This window comes from Schistocerca serialis, chromosome 5 (genome assembly GCF_023864345.2).
Source record: "Schistocerca serialis cubense isolate TAMUIC-IGC-003099 chromosome 5, iqSchSeri2.2, whole genome shotgun sequence".
NCBI lineage: Eukaryota > Metazoa > Arthropoda > Insecta > Orthoptera > Acrididae > Schistocerca > Schistocerca serialis.
The window spans coordinates 584,669,845-584,696,794 of NC_064642.1; the positions used below are offsets into that span (position 1 = coordinate 584,669,845).

Sequence of the window (26,950 nt, forward strand, 5' to 3'; positions counted from 1 at the left end):
TGGAAATTTATCCAGTACACTATTAACCTCGAGTGTCTCTTTGGTAGTACGTAACTAACCACACAAAGGATGATTTGAAATATCTGCATTTCCTTGGAGTTACAATGTGATCGTAATATTTAGAGACGCAAGGTATTTTGCGCTTAGCTACACAGCAGCACACATTTCCCTCAAGAGTAGAAGCAGGAATGACACGAAATGAAAAAAGCAGCGACAATGTAACAATCAGAAATCCAAGGCACAGAATGGAGGCAGGTGGAATCTGAAGAAGAGAACGATAAAGACAGCGACGGAGCGATGGAACAGCTGCGCTGAAACGCAATGTGACGACTAGACCGAAAGTTCCAGCTCTTGCAATTGCCACCCAACAGATGCGAGTTCTACACCTAAATAGCTCAGTACAGACTACAGTGCGCAACAACCTGACAAGATCCATTCTTCATTTTTCCCCTCTCTCTCTCTCTCTCTCTCTTGCAGAACCGTTCGGCGTTTCTCATTTATTTATTTTGGGTACAAATCTCGCGCACGCCATGCTGTTTTATCCGCGTGGAAGCAAAAAACCGCAGTGATTAATTTTTGGCTGTAATCTGCGGTGAAAACTTGGCACGCGTGCCTTTCTACCCCTCCCCCCCACCCCGTTCCCTTCCCCACACCCCCATCTACAACTCTAAAAAAAGTTCGACAACGGGCGGGGAGGGAATTGAAAAGAGTTGTGCTCTGCGGCTGCTCCCGAGCGGCGCTGCGCAGTGAGTGGATTTTGCAACTGACGGTTATTTTTTCGAAAGCCGAGAGCGGCTAATTGAACCACAAAAATAGAAGTGGCGTATCCAACGCGCTCCACGGCGAAACAGTTGACTATCGCTGTATCGCGCAGACGAGTGTGGACAATGCCTGCGGCACAGAACGACATATTGCCAATTCCACTATTCGCTCTTAGTTTCTCTCGGAATAGACTTGAGACAGCAAACCGTACAGCCTCTTCCCAAGCCGGAAAAGTCTTTTGAATACAAAGATCATTGATGTTTTCAGGTACAAGGATGTACTTCGTGAATGAAAACAACAATGACTTGGGTGTCAGCCTTGGAATGTCACAAGTGTGTTTCCATTTTGGAATATGTGTCTCAAGCGAAGCTGTGGGTACCTTCCTTGAATTCGCAGTCTCATTCATGTGGCCTACCCAATCGTAAGCTGTAGCTTAAGTAATAGGTACAGTTATTTTTTGACATAACCCCTTATAGACAGATACATTGTATCCATCCTTCTCTTCAATGTGTAGATTCGAATCCTGAAGTTCCATTTGCAACGTCTGTAAGATACTCGTTTAAGTGAAGAATTGTGCTAATTTCAAGCCACACATTGTAATTGCTGTTACACCTGACTTTCTTCCAGCGTAAACACTGTTAAAATAACTTGCTGGATTGCAGCCTTGTGCCGTTGTCTACAACCGCCGATATTTAGACGTATGTGGTCTCTCTGTTCACTCGTGTACCTCTGATTCGTTACGCTTAATTGAGGTTAGGTTTGGCGTTGTATTCTGACATGTATTGACTTCCACTTATTTGTTAGTCAATCGCGAATAAAACAGTGACCCGTATATACAATAAGTTTCCTTTGATTTATGTCGTGTCACCGCCAGACACCACACTTGCTAGGTGGTAGCCTTTAAATCTGGATAGATTGGTCATTCTTTCATCTTTTTCTCGCTCCGTCCCATGAGTATTCAGGAGTTGTTTCTCAGTTGTTGCGTCCCGTATGCTCTGATAACCGTTTCAGCGATTCTGCAATTTACGCTACAGAAACGCGTCTCTTCTTCTTCCTGTGGGGAATTTAAACACTCACTCTTCCTCGCTGTACCATGTCCGCCTCCGTTCCGGTTCGCTGGACATCTCTCATCTCTCCATATGCTGCTTTGAACAGTTCGCGATAGGAGTGTCAAGTATCTACCACTTTCGTAAACCCATTGTTACACTCCTGGAAATTGAAATAAGAACACCATGAATTCATTGTCTCAGGAAGGGGAAACTTTATTGACACATTCCTGGGCTCAGATACATCACATTATCACACTGACAGAACCACAGGCACATAGACACAGGCAACAGAGCATGCACAATGTCGGCACTAGTACAGTGTATATCCACCTTTCGCAGCAATGCAGGCTGCTATTCTCCCATGGAGACGATCGTAGAGATGCTGGATGTAGTCCTGTGGAACGGCTTGCCATGCCATTTCCACCTGGCGCCTCAGTTGGACCAGCGTTCGTGCTGGACGTGCAGACCGCGTGAGACGACGCTTCATCCAGTCCCAAACATGCTCAATGGGGGACAGATCCGGAGATCTTGCTGGCCAGGGTAGTTGACTTACACCTTCTAGAGCACGTTGGGTGGCACGGGATACATGCGGACGTGCATTGTCCTGTTGGAACAGCACGTTCCCTTGCCGGTCTAGGAATGGTAGAACGATGGGTTCGATGACGGTTTGGATGTACCGTGCACTATTCAGTGTCCCCTCGACGATCACCAGTGGTGTACGGCCCGTGTAGGAGATCGCTCCCCACACCATGATGCCGGGTGTTGGCCCTGTGTGCCTCGGTCGTATGCAGTCCTGATTGTGGCGCTCACCTGCACGGCGCCAAACACGCATACGACCATCATTGGCACCAAGGCAGAAGCGACTCTCATCGCTGAAGACGACACGTCTCCATTCGTCCCTCCATTCACGCCTGTCGCGACACCACTGGAGGCGGGCTGCACGATGTTGGGGCGTGAGCGGAAGACGGCCTAACGGTGTGCGGGACCGTAGCCCAGCTTCATGAAGACGATTGCGAATGGTCCTCGCCGATACCCCAGGAGCAACAGTGTCCCTAATTTGCTGGGAAGTGGCGGTGCGGTCCCCTACGGCACTGCGTAGGATCCTACGGTCTTGGCGTGCATCCGTGCGTCGCTGCGGTCCGGTCCCGTACATCCGGGCACGTGCACCTTCCGCCGACCACTGGCGACAACATCGATGTACTGTGGAGACCTCACGCCCCACGTGTTGAGCAATTCGGCGGTACGTCCACCCGGCCTCCCGCATGCCCACTATACGCCGTCGCTCAAAGTCCGTCAGCTGCACATACGGTTCACGTCCACGCTGTCGCGGCATGCTACCAGTGTTAAAGACTGCGATGGATCTCCGTATGCCACGGCAAACTGGCTGACACTGACGGCGGCGGTGCACAAATGCTGCGCAGCTAGCGCCATTCGACGGCCAACACCGCGGTTCCTGGTGTGTCCGCTGTGCCGTGCGTGTGATCATTGCTTGTACAGCCCTCTCGCAGTGTCCGGAGCAAGTATGGTGGGTCTGACACACCGGTGTCAATGTGTTCTTTTTTCCATTTCCAGGAGTGTATAAAGCTTGTATGTGGCTTACATATGAGTCAAGCTTACTTCATGGTACGGGCTGATTGTATCCAGGATGCGTTGTCGCTCTCCAAACTTTTCCACAGAGGTGTTATCCTCTAGGAACGTTTCTTTCACCAAGGCCTCTTCTTTCGTCAACACGCTCATCAGTTCAGTGTCCCTTCCTCTTACGACTAACCGCTCTCCTCAGTTCTGCCGTCGATCTGGCTTCAATGATGGTGCACCTTGTCTGCTGATTTCATATTTAACACAATGTTTGTCCCTGCTTTGCGTTTCGTACTCCACTTACGTCCTCACCTATTCTCTGTTTTACATGATATCATTATCTATTTTATTCTACCCTTACGCCCTTAAATTACGTTACAAACTTTACGAACATTAATTTTTTTATAATTTTACAAAAAGTATCATTAGTTCTACCCAAAAATTGTTTTTCTTATCACTATTTTTACTTATTTATCTTTTTTTTCTCCTAGTTTTATTTAATTCTTCCTTTAGATAATGTCATGGTTACCTCATCTTCATCACGATGGATAGTAAGAGTGAAATTGATGGTGATGACGGTTAGTAAGTTTGTGAATTTTTCTCATTACCGCTTATTATTTTTCTAACTAAAAGTATATTATGTTATTTTGAAAACTTCGCACCGTGACTCCGACTCCAGCGTTTTTTCTCAGCAATCTCTTCTTTTTGGCGTTAGCTGTAACAGAATTTCCAAAACACAGTTTATGTTCTTTCTGTATTCAAAAATTTTCTCCATTGTTCTATTGCGTTGTTTTAAAGTTTAAAAATTTCATTCATCAGTTGTACTTACCCCTTTCTCCTTTTTCTCGATAGAAAACTTTCTTTTTCCTTTCTTCCCTTACCATACTCTTCCGTATTGAAATCTCTTCTGGGTTAATCTTACTTCCTACTGTTTACCTCCTTCCACGAAATAACATGTTTCTTGTTTAGTTTAATAATTCAGTTCACTTTCCTAATTGTTACCTCCTAACAACTTCTTATATTTATTTCCCTCATATCTCTCTTTAAATATTGTGGTACCTTCCACAAATTATATATGCTTCACATATTCTCCCAAAATATCTCCTCAATTATCTGTTCACCGTCCTCTACGGAACAAATTAGAAATGACTATCTCCTTATTACCTAATTCTTTATTTCCTTCCTACTTCTTTACCTCCTTTTGTCCACAAAAATCAACTTCCTCCTCCTTCACAGTACATCTTCAAGAGAGAATCTACTACTATTTCGTCAAACTATCCACATGTTGACCTCTATCTTCCTCCTTGTTTTCTTCACTTTCCCACGAACACATTTCGTTTGCAGAAGAGTTACTTTAGTTCTTACTTTCATCAACATTCTCCCTTTACCTTGATACCAAATTAATTTTTATTTAGTTAACTGAGATAAGTAAAAGTTAAAAGTTTTATCTGAGCGCGTTTTGCTATCTTCCTTTAATTTCTGGACATTTAAAAAACTAAGTTCCCGTGAAGAGTTTTTTTTTTTCTTCTGTCTAGTCTGATACTCCCTTTATACAATTTCAGATGACTCACATGGCGCAAACCTATGGTGCATTATCCTCTTGGCATACTATGTCTCTCTCCGTTTCATATAAATGAGCTACATCTTTTACAATTTGGTCCTCAACAGTTTTTGTGCTACTGTCTATATTCACCATTAATAACTCTTGTTCCTTGTCATGGGTCGATTCCCAGTCAATTGAATCCCAGCATGCTGGTATTTATATCCGATTACTCGCTAAACTTACTTCAGAATCTTGCTGATCAAAACTAACTCTATTTACATGTTTAATTATATAATTAACTTCATTTTGCGATTGAATCACTTGTGACTAGTCTTCGTAACGTTCATCTCGTCAATTCTGTCTTTTACCTGGGTTTGGTGGCCTCAACTCGACTTCCTGTACCGGGTCATTTCGCGTGTTTTGTCCTGCTGAAGCTTGATTTTCCCAAAGTTTCTGCGTTCTGTCCATTCCATTTCCACCTCAGTAACCTGGATTTTGTTGTTGAAAACCTCTAAACCTTCCTGGCTCGTTTGCCCGGTGATTATATCACGGATCATAGTTACTACCGTAGTTTCTAAGACCAAATCCACTACTGTAGTCCCGCGGCCTACCAAAACCATAATTATTGTTCGTCCTCTGTGCGTTTCCAAAACCATAGTTATTATTGTTATCCCATGTGCGATTGTCGTTCCTCCCAAACCGATTACCATTGTAATTATTATTAAAGCCTGATAGGTTGTTGTTATTCCCCCTACCATCGTTTTCTCAGACTGCACGTTTTTCTTCGCGTCATCTTTACTGAAGATCAATTACAATTCTTTTAACATCCCTTTAAATTCTTGTATATTATCACCTGTCCTACCAACCAATGACTGCTGATAACGTAACGGTAACTTCATTGTGCACATACTTAACAGTTCCCCATCACTGTATGGATTATCTAAACACTGATTCTTTTTTTTTTTTTTTTTTTTTTTTATTTCTTCGAAAAATCTAACTGGTTTCTTTTCCCCTGAATTTCCGAATAACTCTTTCTGTAACAACTCATACTTTATTCTATTTTGGGTTTCCGTCGACCAGTATAGCTCCAAGAATGGGGATTTAAATTGCTCATATGATTGTCAGTTTACCGCTACTCTTTGCATAGTTTCCGCTATTGGGCCATCCATATGCCCACAAATGAAGTCAAGTTTATGTCTAAGTGGCCAATGCTCTGGTACCACGATCTGGAATTGATTTACAAACGTGCGTGGATGCAAGCCGTTCCTGCTTTCTTTGTAATGTTGGAATTTTCTAAATGTCAAAAAGTGATTATTGTCAAATTTTTCTATTCCAAAATACAGCGTTTGTGTTTTCTCAACATTATCCGTTCCCTTCAACTGTGTGATGTTTTCTCGTGTTCGTTCTACCATATTTGGATCCTGAGATGACAGATTTACGTCCCATTTTGCGTCGTATCTACGTAGTGGAGTGCAGTTATCTAAACCGTACCGTCCCTAGTGTTTCGGACTGAAAGATTCGTTTACATTTCCCGTTACTGGTTCAATGTCTTGCCTTCCCATTTGATTCATAGTGACTTGCGGTCTATAGCCTGTAGTACTGTAACTTGGAAATTGCGGAATTGGTACATGTGTCGCCGTAACTTGCTCTGTTCTCGCGTCACTCGCGTACATTCGGAGGGTCGGCTGCTGCTCTGTAGGAATGCGCGCGTTTGCCGTTTCTCGATCCATTGTCAGCTGTGACCGCACATTAACTATTGCGCTCACCTGTGCTAACTGTTCTTTTCCCGTTTGCTTCTGTTTCGTTCGGTAATCATTGACGCAACCTCTTGTGGATATACGACTGGAATCTCAAGCCTTTTTTGTGTTTCCGCTACTGCTACGGAAGACTGCACCACTGACTGGTTTACTTCTGGATTTCGTCCATCACTATGTCGGATGACACTACCGATTCCGTTGCCTCATTATTACTTTCTGTGTGGCTCTCGATACACTGTTTCAGTTCTGTACGAAGCTGTTCATACTTTCCTGATTTTTAGATATTATGTTTTCAATGCGTGTGTCGAACCTCTTTAATGGGGCTCGCGTGACACGTTTTCTGACATTGAGCTCTTCCACAATTTGTTGCGCCTTACCAGACGTCTTATGTGGTAAGTTTTTAACTCTCTAGTTAGCGTTAGACACTGCATCCTGCACCTGTTTAACGTCAGAACGCATCATTGTATAAGCTCGCGCGAGTCTCTCGTCTCTCGTAGCCGAACTCTCTCCCCACCTGGGTTCTTTTGTTCTCCACGTCTCGGCTTTTTTCGGCCAATAGGAACGTTCCTCTTATTTTGTGTAAACTCTCTCCACCAATCGTTTTACATAAGCATGCCCAGTCGGACATACACTATGTGATCAAAAGTATCCGGACACCCCCAAAAACATACATCTTAGGTGCATTGTGCTGCCACCTACTGCAAGGTACTCCATATCAGCGACCTCAGTAGTCAGTAGACATCGTGAGAGAGCAAAATGGACTGCTCCGCGGAACTCACGAACGTGGTCAGGCAACTGGGTGTTACTTGTGTCATACGTCTGTACGCGAGATTTCCACACTCCTAAACATACCTAGGTCCACTGTTTTCGATGTGATAGTGAAGTGGAAATGTGAAGCGACACGTAAAGCACGAAAGCGTAGAGGCTGACCTCGTCTGTTGACTGACAGAGATCGCCGACAGTTGAAGATGGTCGTAATGTGTAACAGGCAGACATCTGTCCAGACCATCACGCAGGAAATCCGAACTGCATCAGGATACACTGCAAGTACTATGATAGTTAGGCGAGACCGAGCGAGGTGGCGCAGTGGTTAGCACACTGGACTCGCATGCGGGAGGACGACGGTTCAATCCCGTCTCCGGCCATCCTGATTTAGGTTTTCCGTGATTTCCCTAAATCGCTTCAGGCAAATGCCGGGATGGTTCCTTTGAAAGGGCACGGCCGATTTCCTTCCCCATCCTTCCCTAACACGAGCTTGCGCTCCGTCTCTAATGACCTCGTTGTCGACGGGACGTTAAACAGTAATATCCTCCTCCTCCTAGTTAAGCGAGAGGTGAGAAAACTTTAATTTCATGGTCGAGCAGCTGCTCATAAGCCACACATCACGCCGGTAAATGCCAAACGACGCCTCGCTTGGTGTAAGGAGCGTAAACATTGGAGGATTGAACAGTGGAAAAACGTTGTGTGGAGTAACGAATCACGGTACACAATGTGGCGATCCGATGGTAGGGTATGTTTATGGCAAATGTCCGGTGAAAGTCATCTACCAACAGTAAAATTCGGAGGCGGTGGTCGCGTTTTCCGTGGAGGGAGGTCTACATTGACGTAGTAAGCACCTTGTTGCTTCCCACTGTTGAAGAGCAATTCGGGGACTACGACTGCATCTTTCAACACGATCGAGCACCCGTTCATAATGCACGGCCTGTGATGGAGTGGCTTGCACGACAATAACATCCCTGTAATGGATTGGCCTGCACAGAGCTCTGACCGGAATCTTATAGAACAGCTTTGGAATGTTTGGAACGCCGACATCGTGTCAGGCCTCACCGACCGACATCGATACCTCTCCTCAGTACAGCACTCCATGAAGAATGGGCTGCAATTCCCCAAAAAACCTTTCAGCGCCTGACTGAACGTATGCCTCCGAGAGTGGAAGATGTCATCAAGGCTAAGGGTGGGCCAACACTATTGAATTCCAGCTTTACCGATGGAGGGCGCCACAAACTTGTAAGCCATTTTCAGCCAGGTGTCGGGATTCTTTCGATCGCACAGTGTATGTGTATGGGGGGGGGGGGGGGGGAGGAGGGGGGGTGTCATTAGACAGCATGTCCTGGCAGTGGACAGCGGCTTGTTTGTGGCCTGGTCTGTAGAGGTCCTGTGGTGTTAGTGGCAGTCACTCCTGCTGACAGTCATTGCCATTAGAAGTAAAATGATGAGTGGTCTCTGAGTCACAGATGTCGGAGAAGCTGAAAGAGGAACTTCTTGACGAGTGAGTCCGTCTTTTAGTGCAAGGAAATATTGTGTTGCAGAGATACAACAAAATACGAGGAAGGTATCCGCTGTTGCGAATATGGACAACTGGGGACTCGAACCTGGATTTCCTGCTTATCCTGAGCGGTTGCCTTACCCTTTTTTTTAGCCATTACGCTATCCAAGCACACTCGACGCCCAGACCCAAATTTCCATAGTCGTCAAACATGTATCTATAAACTACACTCTTTACACGCGTGCAGAATGAACACTGCATCGTAATTCTGAACAACACAAGTCATGTAATATCGACAGAACAAAAGTTTTAACCGAATAATTCAGTTGGTAGGACAAAGAACGCCAAGTAGCCAACCAGATATATGGATGTACTGAAAGCGATTTGTGGGGTACTTTGATGTGAGCCTTTGTGAGAGTCGGTTTACTACTAGGCGTGATGTAAAGATCATGAGCTGTTTCGTTATAACAAACAGAATAGATTTTAAAGTAAAAGTAAGCACCAACACTCCACTAGCTTGTTGTTGTTGTTGTGGTCTTCAGTCCTGAGACTGGTTTGATGCAGCTCTCCATGCTACTCTATCCTGTGCAAGCTTCTTCATGTCCCAGTACTTACTGCAACCAACATCCTTCTGAATCTGCTTAGTGTATTCATCTCTTGGTCTCCCTCTACGATTTTTACCCTCCATGCCGCCCTCCATTGCTAAATTTGTGATCCCTTGATGCCTCAAAACATGTCCTACCAACTGATCCCTTCTTCTAGTCATGTTGTGCCACAAACTTCTCTTCTCCCCAGTCCTATTCAATACCTCCTCATTAGTTACGTGATCTACCCACCTTATCTTCAGCATTCTTCTGTAGCACCACATTTCGAAAGCTTCTATTCTCTTCTTGTCCAAACTACTTATCGTCCATGTTTCACTTCCATACATGGCTACACTCCATACAAATACTTTCAGAAACGACTTCCTGACACTTAAATATATACTCGATGCTAAAAAATTTCTCTTCTTCAGAAACGATTTCCTTGCCATTGCCAGTCTACATTTTATATCCTCTCTACTTCGACCATCATCAGTTATTTTACTCCCTAAATAGCAAAACTCCTTTACTACTTTAAGTCTCTCATTTCCTAATCTAATTCCCTCAGGATCACCCGATTTAATTTGACTACACTCCATTATCCTCGTTTTGCATTTGTTGATGTTCATCTTATATCCTCCTTTCAAGACACTGTCCATTCCGTTCAACTGTTCTTCCAAGTCCGTTGCTGTCTCTGACAGAATTACGATGTCATCGGCGAACCTCAAAGTTTTTACTTCTTCTCCATGAATTTTAATATCTACTCTGAATTTTTCTTTTGTTTCCTTTACTGCTTGCTCAATATACAGATTGAATAACGTCGGGGAGAGGCTACAACCCTGTCTCACTCCTTTCCCAACCACTGCTTCCCTTTCATACACCTCGACTCTTATAACTGCCATCTGGTTTCTGTACAAATTGTAAATAGCCTTTCGCTCCCTGTATTTTACCCCTGCCACCTTCAGAATTTGAAAGAGAGTATTCCAGTTAACATTGTCAAAAGATTTCTCTAAGTCTACAAATGCTAGAAACGTAGGTTTGCCTTTTCTTAATCTTTCTTCTAAGATAAGTCGTAAGGTTAGTATTGCCTCACGTGTTCCAACATTTCTACGGAATCCAAACTGATCTTCCCCGAGGTCCGCTTCTACCAGTTTTTCCATTCGTCTGTAAAGAATTCGCGTTAGTATTTTGCAGCTGTGACTTATTAAACTGATAGTTCGGTAATTTTCACATCTGTCAACACCTGCTTTCTTTGGGATTGGAATCATTATATTCTTCTTGAAGTCTGAGGGTATTTCGCCTGTCTCATACATCTTGCTCACCAGATGGCAGAGATTTGTCATGACTGGCTCTCCCAAGGCCATCAGTAGTTCTAATGGAATGTTGTCTACTCCCGGGGCCTTGTTTCGACTCAGGTCTTTCAGTGCTCTGTCAAACTCTTCACGCAGTATCTTATCTCCAATTTCGTCTTCATCTACATTCTCTTCCATTTCCATAATATTGTCCTCAAGTACATCGCCCTTGTATAAACCCTCTATATATTCCTTCCACCTTTCTGCCTTCCCTTCTTTGCTTAGAACTGGGTTGCCATCTGAGCTCTTGATATTCATACAAGTGGTTCTCTTCTCTCCAAAGGTCTCTTTAATTTTCCTGTAGGCCGTATCTATCTTACCCCTAGTGAGACAAGCCTCTACATCCTTACATTTGTCCTCTAGCCATCCCTGCTTAGCCATTTTGCACTTCCTGCCGATCTCATTTTTGAGACGTTTGTATTCCTTTTTGCCTGCTTCATTTACTGCATTTTTATATTTTCTCCTTTCATCAATTAAATTCAATGTTTCTTGTGTTACCCAAGGATTTCTATTAGCCCTCGTCTTTTTACCTACTTGATCGTCTGCTGCCTTCACTACTTCATCCCTCAGAGCTACTCATTCTTCTTCTGCTGTATTTCCTTCCCCCATTCCTGTCAATTGTTCCCTTACGCTCCCCCTGAAACTCTCTACAACTTCTGGTTCTTTCAGTTTATCCAGGTCCCATCTCCTTAAATTCCCACGTTTTTGCAGTTTCTTCAGTTTCAATCTGCAGTTCATAACCAATAGATTGTGATCAGAATCCACATCTGCCCCTGGAAATGTCTTACAATTTAAAACCTGGTTCCTAAATCTCTGTCTTACCATTATATAATCTATCTGATACCTTTTCGTATCTCCAGGATTCTTCCAGGTATACAACCTTCTTTTATGATTCTTGAACCAAGTGTTAGCTATGATTAAGTTATGCTCTGTGCAAAATTCTACTAGGCGGCTTCCTCTTTCATTTCTTCCCCCCAATCCATATTCACCTACTATGTTTCCTTCTCTCCCTTTTCCTACTGACGAATTCCAGTCACAACTAAAATTTTAAGATAGGTCTGAAATCGATTACAAGACATGGGCTTTTAATTCATAAACATGTACACTGAAGAGCCAAAGGAACTGGTACACCTGCTTAACACCGTGTGGGGCCCCCGCGAGCACGCAGAAGTGCCGAAACACGACATGGCTTGGACTCGACTAATGTCTGAAGTAGCGCTGGACGGAATTGACGCCATGAATCCTGCAGGGCTGTTCGTAAATCCAAGAGGTTACGAGGGAGTCAACGTCTCTTCTGAACAGCACGTTGCAAGGCATCCCAAATATGCTCAGTAATGTCTGAGAACATTGGTGGCCAGTGGGAGTATATAAAGAGTGTTCCTGCAGCCACTCTGTAGCAATTCTGGACGTGTTTGGTGTCGCATTGTTCTGCTGGAATTGACCAAGTCCGTTCGAATGCACAGTGGACATGAATGGATGCAGTTGATCAGACAGTATACCTAATACGTATCACCTGTGAAAGTCGTATATAGGCGTATCAGGGGGCCCGTATCACTCCAGATGCCCACGCCCCACACCATTACAGAGCCTCCACCAGCTTGAACAGTCCCCTACTGACATGCAGGTCCATGGATTCACGCGGTTTTCTTCATGGCCGTACACGTCCTTCCGCTCGATACAATTTGATACGAGACTCGTCCGACCAGGCAACATGTTTACAGTCATCAACAATCCAATGGCGGTGTTGACTCATAAAATCGTCGTACGGGAAAATCCTCACTTAATCGCTACCTAGGGGATGCTCTGTCCCATTGCTCCCTGTGCCGACCATAACATCACATTCAAACTCACTTAAATCTCGATAACCTGCCATTATAGCAGCAATAACCGAACTAACAACTGCCCCAGACCCTTCTTGTCTTATATAGATGTTGCCGACCGCAGCCTGTTTGCCTGTTTGCATATGTCTGTATTTGAATACGCATGCCTGTGCCAGTTTCTTTTGCCCTTCACTGCACGAATGCGTTGTGTCTGTTTTTTCGGAAATGTCCGAAAGAACAGACACCATGTATTCATATAATTGATTCGCCTCGATGGGCAATTATTTCACAACCTTCAGTGCTGACGCGCTAGATGGAAGTGTGGGTCATCCGGGGAGCGTGCCGAGAGAGTTCTTGCATTAGCGCTTATCACTGTGTCCGGATGGCGCATTGGTTAACGCAGCTGTACTGGATTCGAGTCCCGGTTTGGCACATAGTTTTAATCGTCGCCGCTGATTCCGCATAAGGTTCCGATGCAGCTGATACCATCAATTCCTTACCTTTCCTTTCCTTCTTCCCCCTCCACCTTCATTTTACACAACAAAACAGTTTAGGTCTTAGGTCCCAGCCTAGCCACCACCTCGTAAATCGCGATATATTCCGAAAGAACCGTTAAAATGTGTAGCAGTTCCGTTTGTAAATACCGTTGCTGCTCGTTTCAGTCGATACACTTCAAAGCTGGGCTAAACTTATATGTTAGTGTAGGCCAAAGGAAAGTTGCCAACGGTAACAGGGGCTGTATAGCGCCTCTTGCCTGTTGTGTACAAGCTAGTGTCACAAACAGAAATATCATCTTTTTCTGTAGATTTGGAGCTGTCACAATCGATGTGTTTACGACTAGCGCACACCGAAGTCTCTTTTAAACTGGGATGTGACATTTCGGTTGCGAGTGGGCAAAGCCAAAGAATGGTAGTGGAAGAATACTCGATGCGGTGGCGAACTGATCTGTAGTATAGCCAGACGTCTAGATTGGGTTGCAGTGTGACAGTTTGGTCGTTCAATCGCAGAAGTCACATTTATATGGTTCGTTTCAAAACCTTTGTGTAGTATTTTCATGTTGTTGTTTTTGTTGTGGTCTTCAGTCCAGATTGATTTGATGCAGCTCTCCCTGTTATTCTATCCCGTGCAAGCCACTTCAACTCCGAATAACTACTGCAACCTATATCCTTCTGAATCTGCTTAGTGTATTCATCTCATGGTCCCTCTTGACGATTTTTACCCTCCACACTCCCCTCTAATACTAAACTGGTGATTCCTTGATGCCTCAGAACGTGTCCCTTCTTCTAGAACGACCCCTTCTTCTAGTCAAGTTGTGCCTCAAATTCATCTTCTCCTCAATTCTATTCAGTATCTCCTCATTAGTTACGTGATCTACCCATCTAATCCTCAGCAATCTTCCGTAGCACCACTTTTCGAAAGCTTCTATTCTATTCTTGTCTGCACTGTTTATCATCCGCTTTTCACTTCCATACATGGCTACTCTCTATACAAATACTTTCAGAAAAGACTTCCGGACAATTAAATCTATGTTCGATGTTAAGAAATTTCTCTTCTTCAGAAACGTTTTCCTTGCCATTTTCCGATTTCCGAAGCGACAGGCAGGCGGGAACCTAAGAGTATAGCCTAAATTTTACAGAACATTCCGTACCTACACATCTACACTTCATTATAACACCACTTATTTTCATACCCATAATGACATTTATCGAACCTATTTTCTCAATGGTTCCACCATCGTGTCTAATCAGTCATCACCACCCGTTGCTAATTTTTTCCTCCATGTATCGGATATTTTTCTTCAGATACAGTTTTCAGAAGACTGTACGACAATCTTTGGTGTATTTTAGTAGAAGTACTTCGTACCTATACTTAAGTACCCTAAATGTGATTCTGCTGTCAGTCTCTTTTAATTGGTTGCAGACTATTCTGAAGTTTTACAGAAAGGTAGGCTATTAGTTCCCTACATAACTATCCCTTCGGAAATCGCTACGTATTACGGAAACAAGTATGCCAACCAGAGACCACACAACAACAACATACCATAATCCTAGTTGTTGCATTTGTTTTACGAAATAACATCCCAGCAAATCGTCTCATTCGTACGTTTTCCACAAGAGGCTCTCCATTTGAGACAGTCCGAACCTACTTCGTCCATTACTCGGGAGAGGCGGTACCATAGCCCCTGTTGATCGTCGCCATCTTCCCGCCCGTTGGTACAAGCCTATTAGGCAAGCCTGTTATTATGCTAGCATGATATCATTTGTTTGTTTAGATGGTGAGAAATATATTTTAACCATCATGATTTTGATTTACCTGACTAGCGCATATTCCAGATAATGTATTAATTAAGACTGCATTTACGATTCTACAACATATAAGCTCCTTTCATTAGTGATGACAGAGTAAATTAGCCTACCTATTTCAAATTATTTGAGAAACACGATCGGAACTTGTCCGAGACAGCGAATAAAAAGTTAGCGCCGCTATCATACAAAACAGTCAATTAGATCCGATGTGTCTGGTGTAACACACAAAATTATTTCCATCAAATATCACTGGCAACTTAATAATTCCTGTAAATCGTTTCCAAACATTTGCATATCGTTTATTATGCAGAGCGTAACGAATCGCACGAAATTGAGAATAATGCCCTCGTTTGTAGCAAATCAACGGAATGTTATGCAATAAATGCTCGATAGACTAGAAATATTCAAACGTTTTTTTTGTAACTAGATTCATGTTCACAGCGTGCGACATTAATAACTTGCGAAAAAATACCATTACGTTGTTAGTGGATGTACATATGCGATAAAGGTTGCCGAGTCATTTGAAATTAAATACCTGCGCAAATGAATACAGCGACACTGTTTAAACTGTGCATTCAGATTGCACTCCTTGTTTGAATTCGATGTGCAAGCTTATATGACCATATGCTCGTTGTTGTTGTGGTCTTCGGTCGAGACTCACTTGAATCACATCTTCACGCTAGCCAGTTCTGTACATGTATGTCGATCTCTGCACAACTGCTGCAGTCTACATTCTACTGATTCTGTTTACTGCGTTCTAGCTTTAGTCTCTCTCCACAACTATTATCCCTTCCAAATGAACTTTACATTGATGTCTCCGAATATGTTGTATCAAACATCCCTTCGTTTCGTCATGTTACAGTAAGACGGTATGAAGCTCTTTCCTCCTTGACTCGATTCAGTATCTTCATAAGTTAACCGATCTACACACTTCATCTTCAGCATTTTTCCTTTTTTTATTGCAGCACTTCAAGTGCACTTTTCCCCTGCATGTTGAACGTGTGTGTGTTTACATTGTGTAGTGTTAACAACTGTCGCTGCTTGTTTACTTTTCTTCTTTTGTTTATATTTTGTATATATGTATTTTGATATTTCTTCCTTTGTTTTGTGTGTGTATGTGTTTCCTTCAATTTTCTGCGTATTTGTAATAGCTATCGTTAACGTATAACATCATGATAAAGCTATTTTACAGACAAATGCTTTTGCAACAAATTTCATAGCACACAAATTTATAACTGATGTCAACATATTTCACTGCTTTAGAGAAAGATTTCCTGTTTGATGTCAATGGGGATTTTGTATGTTGTTGTTTGATTCTTCCGCTGCTGCTTCGTAGAGCAATTCCATAATACGACATAAAACTGAACTACTCCCAAACAGTGCATGAATGCCCAACGGTACCGACCGGCTGCCGTGTCATCCATAGCCCATAGGCCTCACAGGATGGTGATATGGAGGGGCATGTGGTCAGCACACCGCTCTCCCGAACGTGTGTCAGTTTCCGAGACCGGAGCCGCTACTTCTCAATCGAGTAGCTCCTCAGTTTGCCTCACAAGGGCTGAGTGCACCCCGCTTGCCAACAGCGCTCGGCAGACCGGATGGTCACCCATCCAAGTTTTAGCCCAGCCCGACAGCGCTTAACTTCGGTGATCTGACGGGAACCGGTGTTACCACTGCGGCAAGGCCGTTGGCCATAACAACACATGAATAGCACAAAACTGTTGATGTTTTACAATATTATTGTTTATTTAGCTAACCAGGTTTCGGCATACGAGCCCATCATTCCACCCACTGTCTGTTCCATACCAATTCTTCATTTTAACTGTATTTGTTTATGTAGTTGTGATTATCAAAGTATTTCAGATCGTATTACATTCTGATTTTTTATTATTATTCGTAAAATATTCACTGGTTTACATTGTACATTAATTTAACTGTGAATGTTAATGTAATTAAAATTTTTATTTAAGCTCTAGCTTGGACATCTTTTATAGTTTTAAACCTAATTACATCATCATGTTGCCCTCCTTCTCTCTCTCTCTCTCTCTCTCTCTCTCTCTCTCTCTCTCTCTCACACACACACACACACACACATACAGTTTTCTTTCCATGCTCAGACTTAAAGTTTCCTGGTTTATAAGCTTCACATTAGTTTACTGTTTAGCTTTAACTGTATCGTTTGTTACTGTTGCACTGTCAAAGATGGTATATACTCTGTGTTTACACCGCGTTATCTATGTGTAATTCAATTTTCGGTGTTGTTAACCGGCACTGTGTCCTTTTTGATCACGTTAGTCGTAATCTGATGATGGATTTGTAAGCCGGAAACCCGACAATTTTTGCTTTTCATTTTAATTTGATAACCTTCTAATGTATTATGTCGTTAGTAATTTTGCTGCCCAAAGAACAAACCTCGTCCACTTCTTGAAGAACTGCTACAAATTTTACGAAGATCCTGGGTAACAAGACTGCATTCTGTAGCACTTACCAAGGTATGGTGGCAACAGAAACCTATATTTCCACTTCTCAGTATTCTGCCAGTGATGCTTAATCATAGTTTAGGTTGGCTCATTGACAGCCAACGAACCGACACGTCTTCTGGCTTCATTCGTGGAAGCAATTAGACAAGCTGTGGTTGAACTGATGCCAACACGCGTAGCGTAGCGTATCACTACGACCAATTAAAATTGTTGAACGAGTATATGTGGACATTACAGGACAATCTGAGAGTCTTAACGTTGTGTCAGGACTTAGCGTAGCCCACAACAGTGTAAGAAATTGTCTAATTCAATTATGTTTCATGGTATAATTTCCAACGACTTCGACCACGTCGCTGGAATATTTCGTAGATGATGCATTTTGTTTCTCTGTCGTCAAATTCAAATAACCGTCACAACCGCGCAACATTTATAACGATATCTGCCGAAATGATGTTCAACGAGTCAGTTTGCACGCTACGTATATTTGATTTGTTTGCTTGCATAGCTACAAAGATTCAATTTTTAGGTTACTAAATACAGCAAAAGTTTAAATTTAATAATCGTAACGAAACATAAGTCTTTAATGTCACCCAGGTTATAGTAGGGCATAATGAAATCAACCAAAAAGAATAAACAGGTTAGCAACCAAAAAGAATAAACAGGTTAGTCTTGTACGCTAAAAAGGTGACTAGTGAAGCTTTCTTGAATCTAGTAATGAAATTGAACATTTGCCTGTTTCGCCGTCCACACTAGTAATTTATTGTTCAATTTTTATCAGACATTTTACGGTACTGCGTAAATGATGAAACTTTTGTGACTGTGTAGTGCTCCCTTTATGTGTCACAGACGGCTTTTTCTAGATACGAAACCCACTTTCTTCTACTAGTGAAGGATTGTTTACAACTATTTTCATTCGGTAGGAGGGAATGCGGTGTCGGATGGAACGAAGCAGTGGACATACCAGCGAACGTCCCAGTGTGCAGTGGGACCAAAAATATATGACGAGTTTCCCACGTAGCCCTACTCCAGTACTCGTAGTTGAAAATTACAGACAATTTGAATAGCGTACTGTGTCGTTCCTACCAACTGGAGGGATGGAAATATGTGGAAATAGTTCCGAACAATCCTCTATGACTATGGACGACTTTGGACTGTGCCGTAGGAACCTCCGTATTCCGCCTCCGCTTTAATCACGAAAAGCTTAAGCTGCATTTTCACCTATTTAAGTACGCAGAGGAACCCTTGTGCAAATGAAGCTCGGAGAAAACAATAATCATATCTTCATCGACTGACCGTTACAACCGCAACTTATTTACTACAGTCTCTGATGAAGAGTGGGTGTCAGTTACATATTGATATGAGGATCTTAGACAGCAAATTATACGGCATTTTATTCAGTTTTTTAGCCGTTCGGCATGCTACGTTTTAAATGATGTACCCTATACGGTAACTAGGAGCAACTACGAGTGTCAGATGGTTTATAATGGATTTTAGTGTGGGACATAAACTAAAAAGGATTATTCAGTGGGAAATTTTGGCGACAATATCGGAGATGACAGATGTTGCACGTTGCTACAATGTACCGCGAAGAACAATATGTTTGTCTTCAACACATTTATCCAGAAGAAAAGTATAGATAATGACATACGCAGCTCAGGATTAGCCGAGCGGTCTGGGCGCTGCAGTCGTGGACTGTGTGGCTGGTCCCGGCGGTGGTTAGAGCCCTCCCTCGGGCATGGGTGTTTGTCCTTAGGATAATTTAGGTTAAGTAGTATGTAAGCTTAGGGACTGATGACCTTAGCAGTTAAGTCCCATAAGATTTAACACACATTTGAACAGTTAATGACATACGTGGCAAATATTAAGACGACTACATTTCATTAAATAATAGTAAACATGTTACGGTCATAAGCTGTTTCCAGGTAAAAAGTGATCATAGACTCATAAAATGTACATAAACTGCTACATAGAAACATCGGACAGAAAGTCTGAAGCTTGAGTTAGAAGTTTCTTTATAAGTAGGGAATTACAATTAAGCTAAGGAACACGTTCAGCAGCTAAGGAAACTAAGTTAGTACGAAGATAGATGAAAGCGCTGATAATTTAATAAATGCAGACAGACACAGATATTGTAGGTACAAAGCGAGCTGATGCAAAGATTACACGAAATGGAACCAGTCAAATATTAAAGAAAATGAAAGACTTTCAAGCAAACGATGATAAGAACGCAACAGAATATGCTGAATTAAATGAATCTACTAGCAAACGTCTTCCATAGAATTTGTGGAAAATATAGTAAAATACGATAAGGAAAGCAAGTGAAAACAATAAAAATATGAAGAAGACTAAATAGAAACAAGTTGGATAAACAACACATTTCCGCAGGTAAAGTGACAAATCGAACGATAACTAACGACCGACAAAGTTACAAACCTTCTTAGATATCTTTAAATACTTGTATAGTTTGAGAGGCGACTCAGAAGTGCAAGTGGTAATGGTAATAGCTACGCTATAAGACATGCCAAAATAATTCAGGGTACCGTGGAAGAAAATGCACCTAGAAATGTGTTTAATGTAAATGTTGAAACTGGAGGAAACGTAACGTTAAAAAACACGTATTTATAGGATGTCTACGAAAACAGACAAATGTCACGAAACTGGAACAACGCTAGAGACAGACAAGACGCAAGAAACAAGACCGTGGCAGCCGTCTTTCCGTAGTGCACTGTAATGTAAAAGATATTCATTAAATCACCAAAAGACACAAAGATACAAAAATTACTGGATTTTAATCATGCAAGGACAAAGCAATCCTTAAAAGCGAATACAGCGCAGCGGCCCACTTGTAAGTTATTCGAGCAGTGAGTATGAATTACTTATTGAGAACATAGATTCTGAGAAGACTTTTGGTCTCCTTTGACAACATGTATACTAACAGCAATTTGGTCTCAATCGTTGCACGTGGTGCAAACACGAGATAGCACCCGTCAGAAGCGTAAGACAAAGTTCCTTTTCACATTTTCTTGTTTCTTGGACGTGATTAAAATTCAGGGTAACGGAAACCACTATGCTGGACGACGAGTGTTCATCCAAAACAGAGGTATCTTTAGAGTGCCGTATCTTTAGAGTGCCATAGAAAACTGTGATATGACTGCTCTTGTTATGTGCATACATAACCGACCTGAGGAACAGGATGACCAGCAGCTAGCTAGTGTGTGCTGATAACGCTGCAGTATAGGGAAAAGTGTCGTCTTTGACTGTGGTAGTATACAGGTTGACGTAAACAGAATTTCTGTTTGGTTTTATTAATTGCACCTTGCTTTAAATGCAGAAAAATATGGATACAGGTGATTAGGAAAAACAATCCTGTAATATTCTGTTGGAGTATTAGTGGTGTGCTGTTTGACGTAGTCAAGTCCGTTAAGCATATGCTAGTAACGTTGCAAAGCAATATGAAATGGAACGAGCACGTAAGGTCGGTAGTGGGGCAGGAGAGTGATCGCCTCGGTTTATTGGGAGAATTCTAGGAAAATGTAGCTCATCTGTAAAGGAGATCGCATGTAAGACACTAGTGCGACACTTTCTTGGGTACTGTTCGAGTATTGGGGTACCCACCAAGTTGGATTAAAGGAAGACATCGAAGACGTTTCAGAGACATGCCGCTAGAACTGTTACCGGGAGGTTCAATCAGCATGAGAGTATTGCAGAGCGATCCTGCTGCCACCAATAAGGACTGGAAAAAGTGGAGGATTCAGGGCTCATATGGAATAATATAGACAGTAGAATTTTCCGTCCCCACATTTATACTCTACTGGCCATTAAAATTGCTACACCAAGAAGAACTGCAGGAGATAAACGTGTATTCATTGGACAAATATATTATACTAGAACTGACATGTTGTTACATTTTCACACAATTTGGGTCCACAGATCCTGAGAAATCAGTGCCCACAACATTCACTTCTGTCCGTAATAACAGCCTTGATACGCCTGGGCATTGAGTAAAACAGAGCTTGGATGGCGTGTACAGGTACAGCTGCCCGTGCAGCTTCAACACGATACCACAGTTCATCAAGAGTAGTGACTGGCGTATTGTGACGAGCCAGTTGCTCGGCCACCATTGACCAGACGTTTTCAATTGGTGAAAGATCTGGAGAATGTGCTGGCCAGGGCAGTAGTCGAACAGTTTCTGTATCCAGAAAGGCCCGTTCAGGACCTGCAACATGCGGTCGTGCACTATCCTGCTGAAATGTAACGTCCACTGTTCAAAGTGCCGTCAATGCGAACAAGAGGTGACCGATACGTGTAACCAATGGCACCCCATACCATCACGCCGGCTGATACGCCAGTATGGCGATGACGAATACACGCTTCCAATGTGCGTTCACCGTGATGTCGCCAAACACGGATGAGACCATCTTGATGCTGTAAACAGAACCTGGGTTCATCCATAAAAATGACGTTTTGCCATTCGTGCACCCAGGTTCGTCGTTGAGTACACCATCACAGGCGCTCCTGTCTGTGATGCAGCGACAAGGGTAACCGCAACCATGGTCGCCGAGCTGATAGTTCATGCTGCTGCAAACGTCGTCGAACTGTTCGTGCAGATGGTTGTTGTCTTACAAACGTTCCCATCTGTTGACTCAGGGATCGAGACGTGGCTGCACGATCCGTTACAGCCATGCGTACAGGATGCCTGTCATCTCGACTGCTAGTGATACGAGGCCGTTGGGATCCAGTACGGCGTTGCATATTACCCTCCTGAACCCACCGATTCCATATTCTGTTAGTAGTCATTGGTTCTCGACCAACGCGTGCAGCGGTCGCGATACGGTAAATCGCAATCGCGATAGGCTACAATCCGACATTTATCAAAGTCGGGAACGTGATGGTACGCATTTCTCCTCCTTACACGAGGCATCACAACAACGTTTCACCAGGCAACGCCGGTCAACTGCTGTTTGTGTATGAGAAATCGGTTGGAAACTTTCCTCGTGTCAGCACCTTTGAGGTGTCGTCACCGGCACGAACCTTGTGTGAATGCTCTGAAAAGCTAATCATTTGCATATCACAGCATCTTCTTCCTATCGATTAAATTTCGCGTTGTCTGTAGGACGTGATCTTTGTAGTGGAGCAATTTTAATGGCCAGTTGTGTAAGTGAACAGGAAATGGAATTATTAGTAGTGGTACAAAGGACCCTCCGCCATGCGCCGTATGGCATGTTGTGTATGTATGGAGACGTAGAAGTAGATAAAGCTGATCTTCTTTCTTAAAAAGGTAAGGATCTTAATGTCAAGGTCTTTAATTTTTTAGAGGTCCTCGCATTCACTTGTTCTGTCTGAAATAAATTAGTGCCCTGCTCCCGACTCCAGTTGAAATAAAAGGGTTCATAATTTTATGATAATAATAAAAATAATAATTTTCGTGTGGTTTATTGGACTGGTGCAATTTCTTCCGTTTTGACGCCACTTGGGCGGTTTGCATGTCCGTCACCTACACCAGTAATGCAACCGGTGAAAGGGGACTTACTATTTAACGACGTGGGATCCAAATTACGTGTCTTGTCTGAGACATGAATGCTATTTTAAAAGGTAGACTCAGAAATTTGGGTCCGACCGGATTTCCATTCTACGACCTTCCAGGCACGAAATTTACCAGTTATATTGGGGTGTGTGGTGCGGGGGGGGGGGGGGTAGGGAGGGGGGGGGTCCAACCTCTCCTGCAGCGCCTCTTTGCACTCACTATGTGTGCCTTCGTCGGCTAGGTTCTTCAGCTTCCAATTTCAATAAATTACCTTGACGCACCTGCCCTAATTTGTCATCACTCTTGAATGTATGATAACAAAATAATTTTATTCTTCTCATACACAAACTGGTGAACTTCGCAATGAATCGCAATTGCTAAATATGTATTGCAATTGGATGTACGACCTAGTCTTCTGACCCCTCGCTCTGTCCATCTCCGCCTCCGCCTTCTCTTTGCCCATTACTCCCCCTCCACCCTCCCCCCTCCTACTTACCACGTTCCATCTCCTCCCCCCCCCCCCCCCCCGGACCTAGAGTCGTCTTTATTGTTATCGGAAATGGATCATTGATGGGACCTGAAGTCGCTCAAAACAAATGAGTAAATGGGTTTGGGATCATTAGTATGCGGGTTATACCCCAACTGCTGCTGGATATTTGAGGATAGTAGCTTCAGTGACAGTATTTCACATAGTTTTAATATGCTAATGGGTGGGATTAAGAAGGTTCGGATGATTCAAATTTCTTAGTAGTATTATAATCATAAGTCGATAAGACACAAACACGGCTTTCTTATTTTCTGTGAAAACCGACTGAGAGGAAAAAAACAAAGTAGCACATAGTTGTGTAAACTGTTTCTGGTTGCGTAAAAGAAAACGAAACATTATAATTAACAGCGTGGCCTATGTCCGTTACATGTTTATTACAGTATCGTGCAAAAATCTGAAGTAAATCGATCAATTGCTTTACGACATCTTTGCTAATAACGTTTCTTTTTTATATGTCATATGTATGTACGAGGGTTGCCCATAAAGTAATGCACCGCATTTTTTTTCAACAATTCCTTATTGAACATAATGAGAATTACACACACGAAAGAATGGTGTGGCACCCTATTTTTCCACATAGTCTCCATCCAGTTCTATGGCCTTCCTCCAGCGCGAAGCAAGGGCGTGTGTGCCCTGACGGTACCAGTCCTTGTCCTGGTGGTGGAGCCAGTGCTTCAATCTGTGAATCACCTCCTCATCGTCTTCAAAATGTCCACAAATGGTATCCTTTAATCGCCCAAACAAGTGGAAGTCCGAAGGGGCGAGGTCAGGTGTGTCAGCCATGGATGGTCACCTCGACCGCTGCAAATCGTGGAGCTCCGCCGAACCGCCTTCTGATGACATCAACTTCCGTGCCCAGCGACTAACTCTACTTCTGTCGACAGCAAATGCTCCAAAGACTTCCCACAAGCGTTTGTTAACAATCCCTGTTGTGTCTAGACAAGACAGCCTAGACACAATGAGAGGAAGCCGAAAGGCACGCGCTAAGCTAAAGCAGGATGGCGTGAGGTCTGAAACAGGATACGTAATGAATGCTATAAAGAAAAGTACGTAGCTTCTGGAATACGTAACTTTAATCCATCCTTTTGGTACATCTGGAGATTGTGGCGATACAAGTGAGACTCTTTAGATACATGCAATGTTACTAATGGCGCCTTGCTAGGTCGTAGCCATTGACTTAGCTGAAGGCTATTCTAACTATCTGCTTTGCAAATGAGCGAGGTTTCGTCAGTGTGCATCGCTAGCTACGTCGTCCGTACAACTGGGGCGAGTGCTAGTCCGTATCTCGAGACCTGCCTTGTGGTGGCGCTCGGTCTGCGATCACACAGTGGCGACACGCGGGTCCTACATGTACTAATGGACCGCGGCCGATTTAAAGCTACCACCTAGTAAGTGTGGTGTCTGGCGGTGACACCACAATCCCCACAGTTTTTTTCTCTGCAATGACAAATTCAACGACGGCACTTAGCTTGTAACGTACATCACGTTCGGAAGCCATTTTGAAACTTTCCTGCAGCTACGCTATCTGTCGCAAGTGACAGAAACTAGGCGCGCTCACTCAGGGGACTTCAAATAGTACATAAATAACGTTTCGCATACATAGCATTGTTTTCAGCTGAGAAAAAAAATGTGATGAATTTCTTCCTGGGCATCCCTCGTATTTATATGCGATGTGTGTGAAAAATGTGTAGCTTATGCCTGTCCATTATTAGAGCATCGTGTAAAAATTTGAAGTAAATCGGTCCGGAAATTTTCGAGATTTTTGGTAAAAACGTTGAACGACTACTTGTCTGTTACTGTTGTAGGAATAGTAAAAGTCCAATCAGTTGCGAACTGGAAAGTTTATTAAAAGCCCTTTGCCGTGGTTTGAACTTTTATAAAAACGTCTTCTTTAGAAGGAAATACAGACAACTGGATTATATGTTGTGGCAGAGGTGCGTTAGAATGTAGCCGAAAGGCGTCAGTCATACAATAAACCTCCCAATTTGCCACTAATTAGCTGTTTACTCTTTCTACAAGACGATTCCATTCTAGGTTGCTGTTCCAGCCTCGTACAAAAACATTTGTGTTTATACACAGTAGTATAGATAAAGGAGTATGTGTATCTGTTTCTTCCTGTCTCGAAAGGCTGTGTTGGAGCTTCTAGTTAGCGCTAGACTTTAGTGATGATGATGATGATGATGATGATGATGATCATGTTTGGTTTCTGGGGCGCTCAGCTGCGCGGTCATCAGCGCCCGTACAATGCCCCAATCTTCACACAGTCCAGTCTAGTCACTTTCACCCGAATGATGATGAAAAATGGAGGACAACACAGACACCTTGTCCATGGGGACTTCAGTGCCTTCTACGACTACGACCATTTCTTTTGTATATGATGCAATAATCAGGGTGTCTATTTGACACGGAAATAGTGTTAAATAGAAAAACACAAACTAAAAGAAATTAATGAAAAGTTTTTTTCTTGAAGTTAAAAGAAACGTGTTACCGTATTAAATGTGAAAAAAATATTTCTCCTGTTTTGAAATCGACTTGTGACAGAGTATAATGTTCTATGTTAAAGATGTTCTAGCCAGCCGCTGTGACCGAGCGGTTCCAGGCGCTTCAGTCCGGAACCGCGCGACTGCTACGGTCGCAGGTTCGAATCCTGCCTCGGACATGGATGTGTGTGATGTCCTTAGGTTAGTTAGGTTTAAGTAGTCCTAAGTTCTAGGGGACTGACGACCTCAGATGTTAATTCCCATAGTGCTGAGAGCCATTTTGAAAGATGTTCTAGAAATTTTATATGGTTTCTCTTGACATTAGATAACTCACCGAATGGCCGTCTAGCTATTAGATAGAATTTATCTTGTGTCAGGCTACGAAATTGTATCTGCATTCAGGGATTCATCAGATGTAATGACATTTGGGGAAGTCCTACTGATGATTGCCAGCCTTTGTCTGATGGTGCTCTAGAAATCTTCAACACTGACTCAAAGGAACCGATGCTCTTGATTGTTTATTAAGCTACACGTTGCGCAGGAGGAAGAGTCGCCCATGTATACTACGGCATGGAGTTAGAGTTGGTGTGCATTTTTCGATTGATTGCTCCGCTAGACCATGGCCCCATATCATTTTTAGTACCATAGTCTGACGTCGTGGGTAGCAGCGCTGTAAGCCACGGCTGCTCACGTCAGCAGTGAGAGGTGCTCTATTAGGAGACGACAGCGACTGTACGTAGCGGGCGCGGCGCCAGCGGCGGCGGTCGGCCCCGACGCCCCAGGCCGTCACTAATTCATCCGTGCGGCGTCCACGTCTGCGACTCACCGCTCCGGTTCGCTCCGGTGACCGAGCAGCCCTGCACCGTTTGCGACCACGTCCCCATGTTGATGGCGCGTACTGCCGGGGA

General features: G+C 43.2%; 1 protein-coding gene and 1 pseudogene across 1 annotated transcript in view; one reads left to right on the plus strand and one right to left on the minus strand.

Moving 5' to 3' along the window:
• Positions 1-26,950, plus strand: part of LOC126482122 (uncharacterized) — a 322,283-nt gene that overhangs the window by 124,681 nt on the left and 170,652 nt on the right. The gene's annotated exons all lie outside the window — the stretch shown is intronic.
• Positions 16,586-16,703, minus strand: LOC126482542 (5S ribosomal RNA; annotated as a pseudogene).